Here is an 18,562-nt window from a genome sequence, read left to right as displayed (position 1 = left end):
CTGATGCGGCTTTCCTATAAGAAAATACATTACTTTTCACTTACAAAAATATATCACAACTGTAGAGATAGCTTTTCTCCAGAGTTACACAATTCACTTCCAATATTCACAAATCTTATTAAAACAATAAATTTCTTAATTCTACAAAATTTCGTTAAAAGAATAGATCAGCAAACAACTAACTATAAGCATAAAAAATGTTTTATTCATGGTGGAACATATTACATGTTTCAAGAATACATTGGTCTGTCTTCTTAAGAAACAGAAAACATATGTTCACTATTTTTTACCATCAGTAAAACACTTCTTTATGTTTATAAATCACTCTGTTCGCATACTGTTATAATTACATGATGTTCTTCTCAAATAATATAAGTTATCAGAAAAGTGTAGTGCAGCGATTCACGACCTCTAACCTTGTACCTGATCTCAAAATGAAAGTTCTTGCGTTCGAAACGTGCATATTCAGTTTTATAGTGTATTTATAGAAGTGGAATATTTAGAGACAAGGATTAATGTTAAATTTTAATGTAATCATAATACTAATATCTGGATGTATTTTATTACTCACAATCCCCAACTGTTACAGATTAGAAGTTTGGGAACAATGTATTTAAGACTTTTGAGTGATATACGAATACCTGTAACTATTTATTGTAAGAAAACGTAATTTAAGCTTATTTTTAATCAGGCAAGTGCAAAGGATCGTAACACACAACAGTATCTAACTAGGCAAATACTAGCGATTAGAACATAGATGATTGTTTATCTAAGCAAATACTAGAGATATAAACATTGGTTACTATTTATCCAGACCAGTACTAGAAATCAGTAAAACGTGCGCATGCCATGAATCACGAGTAGAATTATGCACTCTCTTGGCTGGAATACATCATGACATATGAACTATAAATGCAAGAAATGAAAATACTTGTTACTTTTAATTTCAGTTTGAAGTACATCTAGTTCACATGGTGTCATTCGTTACTAAGGTATAGTTAGTTTTTAACCTGGTTTTTTCTTTAATTTTTGGCTTACTGTGTTTCTCCAAAGAACATTACAAGATGTAGCTTTAGTAGGTCCCAGGAACTATGAGGAAGACAGCACCAATAAAGTTATTGAATGGTGAAGAAGAAAACATTACCGTGTTTTGTGTTTTGACCACAAGACAACCTTTAGAATCTTGACCATAGGACTGGTGCTGTCATTAGTGAAAATGTACAGTCTCTTACCTTACTGGACATGTTCATTTTCAGGTCACCACTTTAGTTTCATTGGTCAATGGACTTTCAGAATGACCAGTACGTTGGAATGATCATATGGAGGTAGTGAGAAGATTTGACACCAAACTAATGACTAACACACTTCTTGTTTCGGTTCATGAAACAACAGTTTATCTGCTTACACGTTTTAAGAGCCAAACTAAAATAAGAACTGTCTTAGCTGGAGAGCTTGGTTACATGGAGTTAGCCATTAACATTATGACGAGTTGTATGTGTGACTGCAATGCATCCAAGAGAAGAGAACCTAAAACTTTGCACACATAGTAAGGGGATAGTGTGGGTGTGTACTGAGGTACTATGTGTTAGATTTGACTCAAAAATGTTCTTTATCCTAATTATTCTGCTTTGTAAAAGTCTATAGAAAAGTATCATTTTTCTCTCTCTTACTCAGTACACTATTTTCAACATTAACTTGGGAACTCTAAACATTCGAAGTAAACTAAGTTTTGGAAACAGAAACAGAGAATACGGTAGAATTCGAAGACTGAAAGAGATTCAGATAAAATCACAGTGATAAAATAATTGAATCTGAGAAATTAAAGTAAATCTATTTGTTTTTAAAAAGGGTTGTACTGAATTAAGAATGGAAAATCGTAAAATAAAAATCATTAAAGAATTGGTGCATTGGGGTAGCTATAGAATTAATTAAAATAAAGGAGACACTTAACTGACATAGTACGATCTTAGTGGATCCACTCCTAGGTATGTTTTAGTACTGTATATAGAGTCCAGGTTAAATGGGTTATAACTAAAATATTCCTGGTTGGCCAAGTATGATAATGATTGAAAATGTTTCATGACCAATGCTGTCAGTGAACAAAGGTCAAGGAGTGACATTATTCATGGGACAAGGAATATAAGTTAAAATTCTTGATATGAGAATGCTTTCTTTGTACACATTTCCACTAAATGATCAAGAAAAAAGATGTTTAGCATTACAGATATTAATTTTGAGGTAAAGAGGACTGGAAGGTTAAACACGAACCATCTAGTGGAAGAGGACTATTGTATTGTTTGAAATGGTAAGTGAGCTGTACCAATGATGAATATTAGTTGTCTGTTCTCTTTATTATACTTTTAAAATTAAACAATAAGTTATCCTCTTATAAACACTCTCAAACTCCTATATTTTATTTTTCTTTAATTATTTTTTTTTTACCTAGTGTTTTCATTACATCATTACAATATGTTACTGATTTGCATGTTTGTTTGTTTTTTCTCTTCATCATTTAGTACTAAAACTTATGTTAGTGAACTTTCTATTTGTCTTTCCTACAAGAAAACATCTCTTAAATTGCAACTTCTATAACTTTTTAAGAAATAAAAATTCATTCAATGTTTTTGGTAAAAATAAAATGTCTACTCTTTCTAAACTACTTGGTTCAGAGACATCTTAAGAAATGTTTCTTGGAACAGAGGGTTAAAGTTAAGAGCAATGAATCTGCCATTACAGATAAGTGCTTACAATCAGACTTGATCATTTATGATTTGTAAGACTCATTTAAGTCATACTGTAGATTTGCAACTATATATACTCCATAATAGTAAATGTTGGTTTGTTATTTTAGGTTTTTAACCCTGCAGGAAAATTTCACCCTACATAAAACAACTGCTTATATAGGTACAGTAATCTGAAATTACATAAAGCGCATTATTTCAATGGCATTTACTGTATATGTATACTAAGAACAATACATCTCTGTGGTAACCTGCTGTTGATATTACCAGCAAGCAACAACAGGTTAATCCCAATCGCATTATGTCAGGATTTACAGAATGTTATCAAGACTGCATATATTTCTTTGAAAACCTGACTGACAATTGCCATATTTCATATCCAAGAAGCTGCTGTGGTAGTGACATTTTCCAATATTAAGCTACAAGGTAGGTATCTAGAGGTTTTAAGTAAAGCTGTTCATAAACCTGGCAATTTTTATTAGAACTCATAATCAAGTATTCTTTATAAACATATTAAAGGAGAATCAAAATTAATTTAATGCATCACTTCTTAGCTTGCAGCCTGAGCAAATATAATTTTTGTCAGAAAACAACAAAATTGTAAACCCTGTCATTTTGAAACTCCTTCAAAGGTAATGAGCACATTGTTTTTTGTAACTTATAAGAGGGTAACAAATTGTAAATAATGGAAAAGTAATTAAAAGTTTTAATGACATTACAAAACCTAAAATATGATCAAATGTTTTTACCCCAATATTTTAGTAGTATTAAAAAGGGTAAACAAGTTCTTGCTTTTATGACCCTGATGTTATGCACAAGAAACACTTTTACAGAGGCATAAAAACTGTTAATGCTGAGTTCCTTTAAATTTTTTCACGAGTACAAATTGCTGAAGACAACGATTGTATAGAGTTATGAAAAGTTAACAAATGTTTGAAAATATCTAGATATTATTATTTTTTACTAGAATTTTCATGATACCAAAACACTGGATTCACATCTCAACAGGACAATAATCAAATACTGTGATTACATAATGCACTAAACTCATACATCACTAAAAAACAAAATATACAACATGATCACTTCTGTTATGTTTTACCAGATAGGGAAGGTTATAATTACCTATCTTCAGGAAATGGAATTCACAACATAATCACTAAAGCAATGTAGTTAAACCCCACTGTTTAACAAAGCATGTATCATAACCACTCAAAAAACATAGCTGATTGTGACCAGAAAAAAAAATACATACCAGTACTGTTTGTACACTAAGTCCTGTCTAATGAGATAAAACATTGTACTGTAGCCAGCTGTGTTTTAATGTACAAAAAACCCACACAATGGCTCTCTATGGAGAGCATACATCAGCTTGCACTTGATAAATCCACAACCACTGCTACATAGCCCATGAACACATTAGCAAATTTTTTATTCGTGTGGAATTTTTCCATCGTCCTGTGACTCCTAAAAATAACCCTCAAAGTTTATAATGAAAACATAAGGATATGATCTGTCTCAGATATAATTTTTTTTCAGCTTTAAGAGATTCTAGATTGACCAAATGTTATTATTTTACATGAGTAATAAATATAAAAAGGTTCAATCATAAAGAGAGATATTCTGATAAAATATAATAACTTTTAAATAGTTGTGTGAAACAAAATAGAGAAAAATTGCAAATAAACTTTATGAATATAATATAACAAGCTTGAAACTTAAAATCTCCTTCTGAATGCATCAGTTATAATAAAAACTACATGTACTTTGGACTTCAAAGGTTTATTACATGCATTAATGATCTAATGATTTCATTCATATATAATTTCAGTCAGACAATATGGTGAGTGGATGGTAGATAATATTCTAAACATATCAGACAGAATGTGTTTGTTTTGTTATAGCAAAGCAACAATGGGCTATCTGCTGTGTCCACCAAGGGGAACCAAAACCCTGATTTTAGCATTATAAATTCAAAGACTTACCTCTGTCCTACTAGGGAACAGACAATGAACACTTGTATAACAGCTGTTATGGAGTGAATGCCTTTTCTAAGTTAGCATTCACAAACTTCATATTATAAAAACTGTTGTTATAACAAACTAGTATTCCAACCACCACTGTAGTTGTTGTATGCCAGCGAGCCTTATAAGCTATTAAATGCAATGGTAGCCCACATCAAAATCTTATATCAAGGTTAAAATAGCCTTCTTGTTTTCAAATTATATATTCTCTAAAAAAAAGATACCTAATTCTTTTAGCTTGTTTCACCACAGTCAAATACATTAGACTACTGAAGGTTTTTCAATGTGTGTAAATAATCATACTTAAATAATTTTAAACCTTCACACCACCATTATTTTCTGATGGGATTCAAAACATATTTATATATGGTGCCTTTGTTGTTAATATTTGCAATAATTTTATCAAGATACAAATAATAGTTGATACTATGGAATAAGAACCAGAATTTCATTTGATTAAGTAAGTGGTTCAAAAGTTGTATGAAGTTTAAAGTTAGGCAATTGAAAACAGATGTTTCATTTCAAAGAGAATAACTGATATTTACCTGTAAGACAGGAGTATTATGCAGTGAAAACAATATTTTATTGTTAAAAAGGCTCCAATGCATACAAAGATTCATTAAAAATCCATCATCATATCGTATTATTTACAATAGGAAAAGAATTAAATGTTCAAAAAAATACCTTTCAAAATTATGTGAGAGTGTACGTGTTATCTTGTATTATCATAGATAACTCAAATGATAAAAATATTATACTTAAAATATTTTTAAAAATTATTTTATAAACTGCTATACTTTATGACTGTATATAAAGTATATTCAGTATATACGTATTTTTTATCAAATTAACACTGAAATGGTGAAAATGTTTTTATATTACATTTCAATAAAATGTGAAAATATTTGATATTTCGGTAATAATATTCTATTGTGAAAATTATTTGTATTTTATCCCAAAAAAAATCACAAGTATAAGCAAAATATGTAACTGAACAATTTTAAAAAATGTGTTCATCTTCAGTGATATTTGACCCTTTGGCTTCCGATTAATGGCCAGTGATCCCACAAAAATATAAATGTGTGTGTATGAAATTTCCAAGAATGCTTCAAATGAATATCCTTAATGAGTTGTGTTATATGCCACAACAGCAGTTTCTTTGGTACTAGATTATCTGGGGCCTGCCATGGTCTAAGGCGTGCACTTCGTGATCTGAGGGTCACGGGTTCGCGCCCGAGTCGCGTCAAACATGCTCGCCCTCCCAGCCGTGGGGGCGTTATAATGTGACGGTCAATCCCACTATTCGTTGGTAAAAGAGTAGCCCAAGAGTTGGCGGTGGGTGGTGATGACTAGCTGCCTTCCCTCTAGTCTTACACTGCTAAATTAGAGACGGCAAGCACAGATAGCCCTCGAGTAGCTTTGTGCGAAATTCCAAAACAAACAAACAAACTACATTATCAATCAAAGACAAAACCTTTAAGAATTAATATTTTCACTTAATCTGCTAAATGTATTATGTCTATTATTGATACTCTTAGGTAACATTTGAGGACTTAACTGACACCTAATAAAATACAATTTAGATGTTAGAAAAGTGCTCATACTGATGTCCAAGCCCCTAATGGCACAACGGTCTGTCTGCAGACACGCACCACTAAAATCTGGGTTTCGACGCCCATGGTGGACAGAGCACAGAGAGCCCATTGTGCAGCTTTGTGCTTAATTCTAAACAAACAAACTGATGTCCAACAAATATTTGAAGAGTCTGTTACTAAACTATGTTATAATCTAAAATTAAAATATACTGCTTTGAAAATGCAAGTCTTTCTATTCGAAATTTTGAGTAACTTAAAAGTTATTGTGTCACAAAATATTGTGAACTCAGATAACAAATGAGCCATTTATCCCAGTCTCATACACACTTTGAAGAACTCTAATTTATAATTTGTATTTGCAATAATTAACTTACAACTACCTCTACTACCAGCTTTGAGTTTGATTAGCATCCGACAAAGAATTTTAGCTTTTCACATTTCGTGGGTATGAGCGCTTGTTCTAGAACTAATACAATATATCAAAAATTACAGATTAAAATCATATTAATTACTTATCTTAGGATCTGGAGACAACTATTATGATATCAGTCAAGTCCTATTTCTCATCTTTTAACCCAATAATACTACTAATATCACAAAATATTCTGTTCTACTAACAATGATAAGAATATAAATATACGTGTGCTTTTTTTATTTTCTCAATATGACGAGAACTTTCTTGCAGATTCGGTTTTATTCTTTGTTCGAAACTGTAGAGGTCGCTTGATAACACACACAGATCGCTTACTGCTCACGAAACTGACAATTTTTATGGTTTTATTTTAGTGAAGTGATGTCTCCAAAGAAAAAAACCAAACGAACCAGGAAAGAAAGTTGATCAGAAGAATGAAATATATCAAAGTAAAACAATTTTCAATTTTATTGTTGTATACATAGGCATTGAAATTCTGAATTATGTAAATTGTAACCAGTGCAAAATTTGTACTTTGAAGTAATATACTGTACCTTGAATTTACTGTGGCGGCTAAGCCTAATTCCAGTCTGTGAGTGTCAATACAAAAATGAGTTGGTTATCTACATAATAATTTTTCATGCTAATTATAAGTAGTATCTGCAATATTATTACAAATGTTCAATGTGAGTAGATTTGGACAACATTTTAAAATGAAATTATTAGTATATATATCATAAGTAGGGACAACGTAAATTGTGAATTTACGATTTTTAAACTTTAAAGGCAGTGGTGAAATAAGTGCATGTCCTGTCACTTTGAATTATGGCTCTATCGTAATCAGAAAAAAAAAGGCTTTTCCAGTTGTTGAGTTAGTCCTACAAATTATTATGGTTTTATTCTCACTGTCACTTGTCCATGTGAAGTAACTAGTACTTCATCAAGAGTACTTAATAGGACAAATACTTTTCCTTTTAACTTAATTACTTTAGTGACTTTTTATGTGAAAGTTTTAAACTATGAAAAACTATGTTTTATGATATTAAATAGTTTTTCATTAAAACAAATTCAGATACAAGACCAGAAACAACATGGGTAGATAATTGTACTTTGCTGACAATCTGGATATTTTGTTTGTTAGCTAATGCCTTTACCAAAATCTCATTAGCCAAAAAACAGACAACTGTTGGACAGTTTGTTAAAACTGGATTTACAGCTGGCCACAAAACAGATATCAACATGCGACAACATTCAGTGATTAAGTGTACTGATCTACTATTGATAAAGTAACATTAATACAGGAAAAGAAGAAAGTGGCTTGTAAGTTCAAAGTGACAGTGTAGATGCAATGGTTCAGACTTAGAGGTCAAAATTGCATAAAAAGCAGGTGTGAAAGAGCTGCAAGGTAATTTAAAAGTATGAAGAAAGAGAAAAGGAAGGACTGATTCATCTATTCCACTAGAGAGTGATGAAGATGAAATGCCTAGCAGAACTTCTGAGGATCCCATGGAGTTTGCAAGACTGATTGAATGATGCAGATTATCCAAGAATTGAAGTGTAAAAGCAAGACATTGTTGTGGTATTTCAACATGGCACAGGAGCAATGCCGATTCAATTTGGTATTGTATCCACAACAACATTAAACTTTCCAAATCAAGAAGCTCAATGAAAAGTATCAAGTTTCAGTGCTCTTGAAAAGAACAGTTGATTGCTTGCATTCTGTATGGCAGGATTAAGGATTCTTTGTACTACGTTACTTCAAGGAGATCCAGATGATCTTATGAACATGACTGGAAATACAATTAAATCTGATGACACAAAACTATTCTCATATGCCAATAATATGCAACAAGTTTTGCCAGAGAAAGTTATACTTGCACTGATATGCTAGTCAATGATGTTTAAAGAAATGAAAGATAGATTGAAGAACAAACTTTTGAAATAGGTAGATGAGAACTGTCCCACTGATATGAAGGTCATGGATTTTGTTTCTACTCAGAAAACTAAAAGCAAGAATGAAAGCAAATAGTCAATAACACAACATACACATCTTCTAAGTTTACTACTGTGTGCTATGGGAGTCAAAAACTTTCGATAGCATTACTAAATCTGCATATTTTTTTCATAAAACTTTGTGGGAGATTTTTGTTCAACCTGAAAACACTAAAAGTGAGTTTTAGCTCATTCTAGAAGGATGTTATTTATTAAGGGCAGTCATTCAGCACAAATCGTGGGTGTCTGGCTTGTGGAAGCAGTGTTAAAAATTTGCAAACAGTCTAAAAAAAGTTGATTTATTTATGTCAACCAATTTTAATTTCAATGTATTTGAACAGAAACTAAAATAAATGGGTATCTGTATTGATGGTGGCACTATTTTTCTCTTACTTTGACTATCTGAATTAGATTTGCATTGCTTAGCTTTAAGTCAGACCATAAAATAACTTGTTGTTGCAAAATTCATGGTTAAATTTCAAAATTTCTTAATCAGAATGAGAATTGATACATCAGTTAGTTTCATGCAAAGTAATTAATTTTATGAAAATAATCAACTTGTGTGTCCAATTATTACTATCTTCAATATTCAGTAATCAAAAATTAATCTTTTTAGAGGCAGTTCACGTCTTGCACAGAAAGCTGTCTTTTTATGTCTGCCTTAGAAATTTCCATGCTACTTGTGAAGTTCTGCTGATTGTGTGAGTGACTAATTTCCTCACACAGGTTGTGTAGTAATGATGGATTACAGTCATGTTGACTAATTGTTTTTCAAATTACATTGTGATGCTTCTTGTTTGGTGATGTTGTTTCATCTGGTGCACATGGGATGGTGTGTAAGGTAAAGGTGAGACTGTTTCTTTTTTGTTTTTTTATAGTTTTCTTTGGCTAGTGTATGAAATCTGTTTTTGAAACAACCAAATACTTTGATGAGGTCAGAAAATGACTAATTTGGGGTATATTTAGTGGTGATGCACACTAACACACACACACACATCCTGAATAGATTAGATGTATTTAAGTTGGGTCTAATGAAGGCAAATTCTGGATGTTATTTATCTCATTTTACTACTTTAATATCATGCTGAAAAGGTGTGGTCAGTTCTTATAAACTTCATGAGAAGACAGTGCATTAGCATTCAAAATATTACAGTCCAAACAGGTATCCAAGGCTACCTTAACTTTCATTAGTGTTTGAAACTGCAGAATTTTCTGTTGACCTTTTAACATGTCTTTAACACTTTGTAATTTCATAATTATCATCAACATTGTCTGTAGGAAAGTAGGAAGAAAAACAGTATGAAAGGCTTTGTGAAATCATACTTCCATATTGTAATCTTATAAGTACCACATTAAAGTCAAATTCATAAAGTGTAGTTTTTATCTTAACAGCTGTCACATTTTCTTTATTTTTAATGAACGTATATTAGATAATATTTTTTGAATACTGTAAAACTCTATCTTTGTAATGCATGATTTGTTTACTTAATCAATGAAATAGTAAGCCATGTTTATTGAAGTTATTGATACAAAGGTTCAAACAAATTGTTGGTAGTAGAAGAGTAATCACACTCTACTCACATTACCTCAGTTAGATCAACAAGTAGGAAGGAATTTGTGGACCTGAACTTGATATTCAAATCTGTAACAACACAGAAAAGTAAAATACTACTATTTGTATTATGAAATAGGTTTTTTCTGTCACCTTTCTTTGCTTGTGGAGAATGAAGTTAATGTCAGATAACACTGCACAACAAAGTTTTTGCTTCTTGAACACTGTTGGGTGTTCCTTATAGATTTTTGGCTGCTGATCATGAAAATCACATCCACATTTGCCCATTACGCATTACAGTTTCATTGAAATCTTCAGTTTTGCTACAATGGGAAAACAATATCAGGGCAAGTGGAATTTGTCAATGCTTGCTGACTACTGTTGGACACTGCAACGTGATGCACTGGACATTGAATACAAACAAAAATCAGGAGCAAAACACTTAATTATGTTGAACTTAATAGCATATTACAAACATAAATGCAATTAAATAAGTTATTGCCAGTAAACAGTTAACTGTCTATTTCTCAAAGTTTCTACGTGATGAAGCAAAACCAAATCTGTATTTGTGCATTCCCACCAGATACCTGTCACAATCAGCAAAACCTTTTCAGGAAGCATTTAAAAAAAAAAAATTGTTGTGCAGTATAATTTGTGTGGAGTAAAAAAGGTTTATTATTTTAATTTTACCTAATACAAATGCTAGATCAGACTAGCTTTCCCATAAGTTATTTCTATGTAATTCAATTGAGAGTGTGAGCAAGAAATTCTTGAATTTGTATATTCCTATTGTTGTGTGACTTTCCAGTAACATAACAAGTACGTGATATGTATCTCAGGACAACTGGTTATACCAAAATAAAACTGAAAACAATGTTTTGACCTTCTTAGGTCATCTCCAGATTAACAAAGAAGGAATTTGTAACAGTTGTCCAGAGATGCATTTTTACTTCAAGTTGGTTTCTTGTCATCATGAAATACATGATATATTGTTAATCACTTAACCTCCCCCTACATGTTGATATGGCATGTTTTGGTAAACATATAAATACAAAAATTTTGATTTTTTTTTCTTTTTTTCCAGTGTTGCTTTTGCTTGTTTTGAAGTGGTGTAAAATGAGCAGGAGAATATGTCAATGTGAGGTTTAATAGTACTAAAAAACATAGGATTTTATAGTTAACTGAAGACTTTTGAGAATTACTACATAAGTGTTATTAATACAGATTATCTTTGGATATATTAATGATCTGGCTGTCTAAGTAGGTCATAAAGGTTTTTAAGATTTTATTTCTTAGAAATAGCAAATAATAACATAAGTTGAATCTTTCAAACTGAGTTATTCAAGAAAATGTTAAAATACTTTTCAGAATTATTATGGTTTTTATACCTTATGTATTTATAGAAACTTAAATACATCATGATGTATTCTACCATATTAATATTGCTCTTGATATGTAGTCTTAAATGTGTTTAAAGATGGAACCTCTTTGCTTTCTACTTTTAGAGATACATTTCCCTGACTTTGAAATCCTGACATAAGTAAGGAATTTTTTTAGCATTAGTCATATATAAAAGAATTTCTAAAGTTTGGAACATCAGGTTCACAATTTCACCCATTATAGGTTCTAAATATTTATTTTTCAGTATTTTTTTTAAGGTGTGGCACTAAAATTGTACTAATGTATAACTTGTAATTATAAATATTTCTTCTTTATCAGTGAGAGTTAAATATTTTCTTTATGAGTGGTTGGAAAGAAATAGTTTTATTGCATATGAGTTCTGCAGTTATAACACTTAGAGAGACATAAATCAGGTAGATAATTGTGATTAACCAACAATAATTGGCTTTATAAGTACAATGAAATTATTTACATGGCTAAAATAAAAGCTATTTTATTACTGTAACTTTATTGAATGTTATTTTTATACATTTTAAAAATGTATGTTGGTACATTTTATCTGTTTTTATAACTTTAAAAATTAAAACAACTTATGTAACAAGTGTGTGGTGCAAGTATTGTGTACATATTAACTGAAAGCATGAATTATTATACTGTACATAACTATCTTTAATATCAAATTAGTTTTCATAATTTTTGTGTGTTTTTCAATAGTTAGGTCACTGATATTCTTAGGGTGAATAAAAACAAGTGTTCAAAGTCTGCTTTATGTAAATCACACACCACAGCATTGAAGTGTTTTATCTTGTTACTCTCATAATGGCTACAGTTCAGTTATATTCATCTCTTGCAGAAAGGTGAAAAAACTATTTTAATTTCAGGAACTGATTCTAAATCTGCACTGTATTTTTTTTACAAGTGAAAAGAAGAGTATTTACGTGGACTTGAGAGATGAAGGTAATGTAGTTTATTTTTTTATCTATGCATCTATTATCTGTTAACAACGTGAAGTGTAAAGGTCTTTTAAATCAACTGTATGGTTTTCTGTGTTTGTATTATTAGTGTTAAACAACTGAAACATTTTAAGTGTTTAAATGGCAATCTTCAGTTGTACCTTGTAGAATATTAATGAAGATAAATCTAATTCTGTTAAGGGTTTATATCTTTCTTTTCAAATATAAAAAGTTTAAATTCTATATTTTTTGGTCAAGATGAATTTTTATCTAATAAATAATTTGGATTTCAATCAGTTAAGTATTACAAACTGCACTTGATAAACCAGAATAAACATATGATGTCAAAGAAGAATATTCCTGCAGCTTTCAAATAGTCAAGAATATTTTCAGAAATAAAACCACAACAACAAAAGAAACAAAATTCCTGTCTCTGATATTTTTGCTCTTTTCCCTGAGCCTTACATTAAGAACATTTGTTCACAATCATGAGAGCTCTGGGTATCTAATATGTTGATAAACCAAATTACTGCTGCAGTAATATATGATCATTGTGTTGACGATAGAAATTCCCATTATAGCTGAACATGCTTCTGGTAAGATTTTCCAGGAATTTAGTTCAACGTTATATGCAGACTTTAATTTTCAGGAAATTAGATTCATGGGTTTTGCCAGTGATTTTTCTTCTTTTCAGTGAAACAATGTTTCTAAGTGAGAATGTAATCAATTAGAAGACATTTGGACTCTGTGTTTCTTTTTTTTCAACAATTTTTATTTTAGTCTGTCATACTCCACACCATTTCAGGAGTTTTAGTTTTCCACTACTTTTCATGCTTCCAAGTTGTTTGCTTTGGGAGAGAATTGCTCTTCTCATACTTTTGTTTCTGTTGATACCAGTTCTACTAGGGGACCAGTACATGTTGATAAATTATAAATAATAAATTAAGTCCTCAAATTTTACATCATATGTATGCTAAGTATTTGTACTAGTAAATAGGATAAGCACCACTCCACTTCAAAAGTTAATGACTCATGAAGACAGAGAAGCGATACAACTCTACAAAATAAACATAAAACTAAACAATGAACTATTTGTGCTCTGTCCACCATGGATAACGGATATTGAGACTCAATTTCTAACACTTGAAGTCTACCGACATATCGCTGTGCAACAAGGTTGGGTTGTTTTGAACTGATATGGCATTAATATTATTATACCAAACTTTTAGAAGTCGATAAAATACTTTTTATTAAATGGGTGCAGAGCAAGATAAACTATCAACTACATTTGTTAAACTTTGTTTATATCTAACAGGATTTTTGATTTATGAGCTTTCCTGAAGAAAAGTAGTTAATAATTTGTTATGAGCCTAAAATATATATGAGGTATTGTAAATCACAACAGGTTTCAACTCAAAATACATTCATAATTAATGATAAGTTAGGATTTACAATCCTAAAATCGAGCGTTTGATTTCCCATTGGTAGACAGAGAGGATTTCCTGTTGTTGCTTTGCTGTAAGAACAACACATTTTCACAATAAGAGAAAGACATAAAGTGACTGGAAATGTTTGAAAGAAGATATTTCAAAAATATTAAAATTATTTACGAAATCTTGAGTTTATCATCTTTTACAGAAGAGAGAGTAAACAGATACCGGCATGGCCAGGTGTTTAAACTAGTTTAGCAAAGTTTTAAATGTTTTCACACTTGAGAAGGTTTAACAATTTTCTAGAGGTTTTCTTTTCCTTTCTGTTTTCAGTCACTTCCTTATCAATTAATTGATGTACATTATAATATCTACACAAATTTTGTTCAGTATTCTTTTTTTTGTAAATAGCCCAGCATAGCCAGGTGTTTAAGGCACTCGACTTGTAATCTGAGGATCACGAGTTTGATTCCTCATCACACCAAACACGCTCGACCTTTCAGTCGCAGGTTTGTTATAATGTGACGGTCAATCCCACATTCGTTGGTAAAAGTGTACCCCAATAGTTGGTGGTGGATGGTGATGACTAGCTGCCATTCCTCTGGTCTTACACTGCTAAATTAAAGACGGCTGGCGCAGCAGGTCCATGTGTTGCTTTGTGCGAAATTTAAAACAAACTAAATTAAGTGAACCAACCACAGAATACATTTAAAATGCATACAGATCTGGATATAAATGCTTATTTTTACAACAAAGTCACAAATTATATTCTAAACAACAAAGAACAATTTGAACCAATTTTTCTTAACAAGTGTATCTGAGGAAAATACAAGACACATCATAAACTATGAAGACACGATCCTAATGAAAGAAATATTCATACATGAACTTCTTGAAGCAATAAAAAACACAGAAACAAATCTCTGGGTGAAGATGAGATACAAGCCATCTTCCCAAAAAAGGGCACTCCAAAATTGTTTGATCACCAAAAAGCACTTTTTAACTTATCACTATCCTCAGAACACATAGCAATTTCTTGGATATTGCACTTTATTGCACTTTATTTTACTGTATATACTGTATCTATAAAACTAAATATGTTCTATAATTAAGGACTTTTGTGATTTTCTTTTCAAATGTTCTTTTTTCATGTTGTCTCTTAGACATATTCATAAGAATTTTTGGTTTTTGAAATTTTATCCCAAGAAATTATAAGTATCCAGTGTTGTCACTGTGTTGTAGAAATGATACTAAACATAAAGCATTGTAAAACTATCTCCAATTTTGCACATATCATTCAGTGTTGCTCAGACCTGTGTTTAGGCCTGAGTATCATTAGGACACCTGCATTGTTTTATTGCTACTAGCAGTAGTATAGATCTAGGCTTAGATAAGATCCAAGATCAGTAATAATTATTCATTTATACACAGACAAATGCAATTTAGATTAGAAAGTAACATACCTAAATTACTTCTTTCTTGTTCTAACAAACTACATTTTAATGTATGTACATAAGCTCCCACATAACCTTACTAACCAGCACTGTTTGAGGTAATCTACTTTACACAGACAACACTGATCTATGACCTACTTTATCAATATGTATATGCTCAATCTGAAACCTGGTTAGACAATGTTTTGCTCAATAACATAATAGCAATCAGTCAAATAACTATAAGAAGTCCTGTATTTGCACTGGTATTTGGGACCTGAAGTCATAAATTCATGGTAAAAAAACATGAAATCTTGATTTTTATTCAAAGTATACTTCCTGTTGGCTGGGAAAAAATAGCAATATTAACCCTTTCTCTGTAGACATTTTTTTCTGTGCATGTCTTAAGGTTTTAGTGAGTTACATTCAAAAGTTGATTAAAGTATTTTCTTTTCATGATATACTAATAAATAAACTCTGAAAACATGCTCTTAATCCATATTTTAATAGTATACAAGTTTAAAGATTTTACTTTCAGAAGGCAATATTTAAAATAAAAAAACTAGAATTTTCTAGTATAAGAATTGTAACATTTTCTCTCTAGGCCTTTTCTTCTCTTATTTATTTACCACCCCTCCAAGAAGTAGAAAATGAAATTTAATGTAAATCACTTATTATTATATAATTTCACTAAGGCATACTATAATTTTCATAGCGTTTGATATTATTTGGTTCCAGAGACATGAAATCAAATCTATCTTGCCACACCCACTTGTGACGTCCTCTTTATTAGAAATTTCCAATCAGTGTTTAAGCCACTCAGTTCAGTATTACTTAAAAACCAATAGAAAGCCGTGGTTTTCATCTGTCAAGTGATTTATCATATTGCAATGTTTCCTGTAAATAAAATTCCATATTTTGCTTTCAATTTAACCTTGATTGCCATGGGAAATTATTGTTTAAAAATAGAAATCTCTTTAGATCAGTTAGGTTAGATTAAGTAAAATAAGTACTACTGTTACTACTAATAATAATAGGCCTGGCATGGCCATTTGGTTAAGGCACTCGACTCGTAAATTGAGGGTGGCGAGTTTGAATACCCGTCACACCAAACATGCTCGCCCTTTCAGCCGTGGGGTCGTTATAATGGTACAGTCAATCCCACTATTTGTTGGTGAAAGAGTTGGCACTGGATGGTGATGACAAGCTGCCTTCCCCCTAGTCTTGCACTGCTAAATTAGGAACAGCTAGTGCAGATAGCCCTTGTGTAGCTTTGCACAAAATTAAAATAAAATGCACCAAATAACACACAAACAAAAAACTAATAATAATAGTAGTATTTTAAAAAATGTTCATGAGTAGCTCGTGCATAATGGAATTCAAAAGCATAGCAAGAGCTGCATATTTGTCACATGATTTACAACTTATTAAGGCATGAATAGTAATTAGGGTTATAAAGGCAATAAAACAATAACATTTAACTATGTATACACATACACACACTATTATGAGCATAAAACTATTTAGTATAAACCTAAGTAGTTTAATATCACAATTTAAAGTCATTCCAGACAGTCATTCTTCACTGCTTCATGGGTTACACCAGTAACAAGGATTTAGGTTTAGATATTACAGAAAAAGGTTTGAAATTTTTGAGACAGAAAAGTATTTTTAAGCTAAACATGGAAATCAACATTCAGACTAGCAAACAGAAATTCTCTATTTATTCATCTATACATATGTAAGTATTCACAGATACATTTTTAGTGAAAATACTCCATTAAAAAATATAATCTTTGGTGTGCAAAAAACTTTTTATGTTTACTTAAAGCCTGCCAAATGATGTGGATACATTGTAATACTATAACAAGCACAGAATAATTGTTAGGTCAGTTCCTGGGATTGAGCCTGTCATGAGAAACTTAAACTATGAAGAATCAATCAAAGTTTTTCATGTTAGTCACACATTCTTAAAATTTTGAGGTTTGAAACATTATTTTTTTGGACCATTTGATCCTCGGCAAGTTATTAGTGCTCTCACTCACTAACTTATATCTTATTGTACTTTTCAGTCTTGTGTCCTTTCTGAGATATTTTTTAAAGTGGTATTGCCACAGTAATTTTGAAACTGTTTTTCTACATTTCTTTCTAGTGTGGAACAGGAGGGTGTTTGTTTGAACTCTCTTTGCAGTTAGCTATAATTGTGGCAGGGAAGCAGTTCATTAACGCCGTGGTGGAAATGGGTGTTCCTTAAGTTTTTTAGTTAAAATAGACATTTATTGTAATAATTTCATGTCAGAACATTTTCTATGACAGTTGGCTCATTTTGAGATATTAGAACTGTTGTACTTTTTTTTTCAAAAAGTGATTTTGATATGTTCAAGATACATAGTTTATTAATGTTTAGTCAAACATGTAGTATGTCAGATTGTATGTAAAATTAAACTATTTATACATTCATGTCAACAACAAAAAACTGATATTATTTTAAAACAAGGTAAAAATATTTTTGTATTTATCTAGTGGTCAGTGCATAAAAAGGGTCAGTGTGCTCATGAAAACCATGCACCCACTCAGTGGGAGAGTGACTACAACTAAATAAACCAAGAATAAATGGGTCTTTTTGGTGTATATCTTAAAATGGGGAAGGCTTAAGTTGAACTGAAATAATGATGTGAAAATAATTACATCAACAGATAAATATGTTGTACATAAAAACTACTTGAACACGTTAAAATGGTACTTTTTCCATGTCTGTGAAAAATGTTAAATATCTGACAATGGCCTTGTAGTTTGTACATCATTCAACAGCCTTAAAATCAAGTTTTTCTAATTCTAGTTAACTGAGTAATTGGCTACTATGGAAATGAAAGATGTATTATTTTAAGTTTCTCCAACATAATTTAAAATATTTTTAAATAGTTAATGTATAATTAACAGTAAAGATGAAATGTGTGATATGATGATAATGTATGTGAAAAACTTAGTTGGAGCAGCATTTAGAAAGTTTTTTATGATGTAGAAATGGA

General features: G+C 31.0%; 1 long non-coding RNA gene across 1 annotated transcript; it reads left to right on the top strand.

The window, feature by feature from the left end:
• Positions 1 to 7,088: 7,088 nt before the first annotated feature.
• LOC143257315 (uncharacterized) lies at positions 7,089 to 18,551 on the top strand. Its single transcript, XR_013031783.1, has 3 exons — positions 7,089 to 7,221; positions 12,599 to 12,674; positions 17,686 to 18,551. It is a non-coding gene; the product is annotated as an uncharacterized LOC143257315 (long non-coding RNA).
• The last annotated feature ends 11 nt before the right edge of the window (positions 18,552 to 18,562 follow it).

This window comes from Tachypleus tridentatus, chromosome 1, assembly GCF_004210375.1.
Source record: "Tachypleus tridentatus isolate NWPU-2018 chromosome 1, ASM421037v1, whole genome shotgun sequence".
Taxonomy (NCBI): Eukaryota; Metazoa; Arthropoda; class Merostomata; order Xiphosura; family Limulidae; genus Tachypleus; species Tachypleus tridentatus.
Note: the sequence above shows the minus strand (reverse complement) of the source record. Positions and strands in the feature narration are given on the sequence as shown.